The sequence below is a fragment of the Hipposideros armiger genome, unplaced genomic scaffold (assembly GCF_001890085.2).
Source record: "Hipposideros armiger isolate ML-2016 unplaced genomic scaffold, ASM189008v1 scaffold_376, whole genome shotgun sequence".
Classification (NCBI taxonomy): Eukaryota; Metazoa; Chordata; class Mammalia; order Chiroptera; family Hipposideridae; genus Hipposideros; species Hipposideros armiger.
In genome coordinates, this window is record NW_017731726.1 from 651,235 (window position 1) to 656,251 (window position 5,017).

Sequence of the window (5,017 nt, forward strand, 5' to 3'; positions counted from 1 at the left end):
TGCATTAACATTTTCACCATTTCTATTTATAAAATTTAATTCATTTTTTTTGTGGATTAATAATATTGTCATTGTGTGAATATAACACAAGTACTTGAAAATGAGGTAGAACTTTACTAAGTCTTCAATATCCTAATTTTTTTGTTTATGTGGTCTGTCACAGACTAATAGAGATGGATTACAGTCTCCTACAACTAATGTCTTTCTCTGTGTATTTCCAGTTGTTTTTCCTATGGTTTTAGCTTTATGATTTTGATGCTATATTATTTCACATTGTATTGTTTAGTTCAAAAATATTAAAAAAAGATAAGAACTTAATGACTCATGTCTATCAAAAGATCATTTTTGTGTTGTTGTTTTTTTCAAATGTACAAGGAATACTACAAAATTTAATCAACATTAACAACTCAAAAATGTAGAGGTTTTTACAGGTTGCTGTGATGGACAGTTTGTGAAGATTGTGAGAACAAACCCTCTGGTGGAAGCCCATCTGCAATGTGACTTTGTAGCTCTTCCTGTCAAAAGGTTTCTCTATATTCTTGCCTCCTGAATCTGCGCTGACTTTGTGAGTTGCTCTGACCAGTAAAACATGGAAAATGTGACCCAGTTTCAGCTTTCACGCTCTTGGACTGGCTCCCTGAGACCACCATATAAGAAAATCAGTCTAGCCTACTGGGGGATGAGAAGACACATGGAGGAGCATCAAAGTGTCCTGGCATCTATAAAACTACCAAACGTGAGTGAGGCCATCTTGAACCTTCCAGCCCTGCATGGCTGCCAGACACACACAGCTACATGAGTGTGCTGAGTGCAAACTGCTGAAGAACCACTCAGAAAACCTACAGGATCACAAAAATAATAAAGCATCACTGTTATACTCATAAGACACGAAATTAAGGTGGTTTGTTACTTAGCAACAGATAACTGAAATATCACATTCATTGATTATACAATTTAATAAAAATAGGAATAATTAAAAGTTGACCAAAGAGTTGTTTACTTGAAAATGTAAAAACAGACTCAAAGATAAAGTTATAATCAAAGAGGTATGCCAAACTGAAATTAGAAACTACCTAGAAAGCAATGAGAAGGAAACAATTTATACTAAAACAGCAAAGGCAATACCCATAAACAAAATTATAGCATTGAAAACAAAGCTATAGTCAAAATACAATGATATTGAAAAGAACTAAATGTTCATCCGAAGAGATTAGAAAAGGCATAAAATAATCCAATACAGAAAATGAAAAAAAAAAAAAAGAAAGAAAATCAATAAAGATAACAAGCATTGATGATTGTTAATTTTGTATTGCTAGTTAGGATGTGAGCAAAGGCTACACTTTAAAAAATGTAAAATAATAAAGGTGTTTTTTAAACCAATCTGGCAATACCTAGTAACACTGAACACACATACATAGTTCAACTCAACAATCTTGTTGCTAAGAATCTATCCATAAGGAGAAAAAAATAGAAAAGAACATGTTCACATAACCTCACATAAGATTCAATTCCAGTCCTCTGTTGGGAATCAGAAACTTCTTGTGATTTCCTGCTACTCAAACTATAAAGCTAAAGATGCTCTTGTTCTCAGATTGTTTTATTACCAAGTCTAATTGCTCAAGAGAAGTATAATTTTATGCAAAAATTTATAAAAGCTGTAATAGATAATTGTGGTATGGTCAGTCATAGAACATGTCTCACATGTTAGTAAGAATTTATCAATTGTACGTATTGTTAATTACTTCTGAATTTATTGCATTCAAAATGAACTTGCTGCTTTTTTATTTATTCTTCTTAAATACAAGTCTCATTGTTCTACGGCTAGTATAAAAAGGAGAGGGTGATTTCCAGAATTTTAACCAAAAGCATAATCTATCATTTCACAGCTACAGCTGTTCACATATTTTAAAGTGAATAATAAACTTCTAGTAGTTTCAAAAATTAAACACACTCCAGACCCATGTTGGTATTTCCACACTCAGGAACAGCAATCATAATGCAGTGCAAAATTCATGTGAAGTTTTCATTATCGTTTATCAGTCAGCAGTACTTGTAATAATTAACCAAGCATAAAAGTCAAATCAAATAAATAAAGTATAAACCACACTCTGCTAGTGACTATTAAAATCCTTATCATTTCAAAATACTAGTATTAAATCATTAACTGTAGACGATTTTTTTTCTACCTTTTAAAAATTGGGTTAAAATTACACATCACATAAAATTTTCCACCTCACTCTTTTTTTTTAAGTCACACTTCAACTTCTCTTTAATATAGTTGACCTTTAAATTGGTCATTCTCACCCATCCCCAGACAAGAAAACCTATTTTATTTTGAAAACCCTCTGCATGTCATGGATTTTGCAGCACAAAGAGGATGTGCACATCACCTCAGGCTTCAGAAGGCAGCAGAGGGTGCGGAGCAAGCCCAGCCAGCATTCAGAACCTCTGGGTTCCAGTTGTAGTTGTATGACTAGGTTTGGTCACTTCACCCTCAAGTCTCATTTTAACCATTTGTAGAAACACACTTGCTCTTCTCTAAGGTCTCCTTCATTCTAATCAGTGCAGAAAAAGGCATTTGATTCCCAGAGCTATCCTTTACCTGTAAGGCCTCCTGTGGCCTACATTTTTTTTTTTTAATTGTAGCACAAAATTTACCATCTTAACCATTTTGAGGTGTACAATTTAGTAGTGTTAAGTACATTCACACTGTCGTACAACCATTACCACCAGCCATCTCCAGAACTTTTCACCTTACAAAACTGAACCTCTATACTCATTTTGCTAACAACTCCATTAGCCATCCCCCAACACCTGGTAACTACCATACTACTTCCTGTCTCTATGACTTTGACTACTCTTGATACGCATATGAGTGGAATCATTCAGTACTTATCATTTTGTGGCTTAATTAGCATGGTGTCCTCAAGATTCATCCATATGTAGCATATGTCAGAATTTCCTTCCTTTTCAAGGCTGAATAATATTCCATTGCACATGTGCATGTCTGTGATTGATGTGGGTGGCCCTCATCCAATCCATTGAAGGCCTGAATAAAACAAAGGGGCTGACGTTCCTTCAAGTAGAAGGAAACTCCTCCTGCCTGAATGCTGAGCCTGAACTTAGGCCTTTTTCTCCCTTCAGACTTGAATGGAAACATTGGCTCTTCTGGCGTATTGAGTCTGCTACCTTCCAGACTGAAACTTACACCTTCAGCTCTCCTGGCTCTCAGGACTTCAGACTTGTATTGGAATATATATATCTACACACACACACACACACACACACACACACACACACACACACACACACACACCCCCTGTTGGTTCTGTTTCTCTGGAGAACCCTAATACAATACCACATTTTGCATATCCATTCATCCATCAGTGATGGATGATATTCAACTTGGGTTGCTTCCATGTTTCAGCTATTGTGAATAATGCTGCAATGAATATGAAAGTGCAAACATCTCTATGACATCCTGCTTTCAATTGTTTTGGATATATCCACAGAAACGGGATTGCTGGAGCATATGGTAATTCTATTTTAAAGTTTTTGAGGAACCTCCATACTGTTTTCCACAGCAGCTGCACAATTTTTACATTCCCACCACCAGTGATGACAGGTTCCAATTTCTCACCATCACTGCCAACACTTGTTATTTTCTGTTTTCATAGTAGCCATTCTAATGGATATAAAGTAATATGTGATTGTAGTTTTGATTTCTAGTTCCCTGATTAGTGATGAACCATGGACATTTTTTTGAAGCTTTTAAAAATTACTTAAAAAAATAACACAAATGGTAACTTATTTACAGTGTGAAATAAAGGTATTCGATAGACAGTCCTTATTCACTGATTGGCAAATTTTCTCAAATCTGCTTGTAAAGAAACCTCAGTCTTCCTTGTATGTATCTCTTTTGCTCTCACACTACCACCATGCTCACATTTCTGACACCAAATGTGTGGGGGTTTTCCCCCATCAGTAATTCTCTGCAAAACCAGCTGGAAGTCCTGTCGTTTCAATTCTAAGACTATCTACCTGGAGCTAGGGTCATATTTTGCAGGTTAAGGGCTCAGTCCCACAAGACTGCCTCTACCCCACTTCATAGGCTAATCACAAGTCCAGATTGTCACCCGGGCTTCTGATGGATTGGCTATAAATCAGAGGTTCCCCACAACCCCCTCCTCTGGTTTGATTAATTTGCTAGAGCAGCTCACACGACTCAGGAAGAGAGTTTACTTACTGTTTACCAGTTTGTTATAGAAGAATATGGCAAAGGATACACATAACCATTCAGATGGAAGAGATGTAGGGAGGAAGTGCAGCGCTACCACGCCCCCTTCAGGCACGCCACTCTCCCAGCAGCCACGTGCACTCACCAGCCCTGAAGCTCCCCAAACTTCATATTTTTAGGATTTTTATAAGGGTTCATTAGGCATGATCAATCATTAACTCCACTTCCAGCCCCTTTCCCATCGCTGGAGAATTGGTGGTAGAACTGAAAATTCCAAGCTTCTGATTGTGGTTTTATCATTTTGATGACCATGAACTGATTAGAACAAAAGCCACTGCTACCACCAAGAATATTCCAAGGAATTTATGAACTCTGTGTCAGGAGCCAGAGTCAAAGAAAAATGAAAAATACACACACACACACACACACACACACACAGTGCCAAAAATGTACACACATTTTAAGAAAGGAAAAAAACTATTAAATTGTAATACTCAATATATACTGATAACAAAAGATGAATATAAGTCACATTGACTTATTTCTGCAATTACAAGAGGTGCTCAAAGTGGTTACCATCAGCGTCCAGACACTTCTGATTACGGCAAGCCACTGCTTGAGCAACATTGACCAAAGTGTCCACTTGTATACATTTTTTTGGCACCACCGTTATTTATATTTTTTCTTCTAAATTATTTGTCTTAAATAACATACATGCTAACTTATTAACAATGTGAAATAAAATTATAAATAGACAAATAGTTCTTATTCACTGATCAA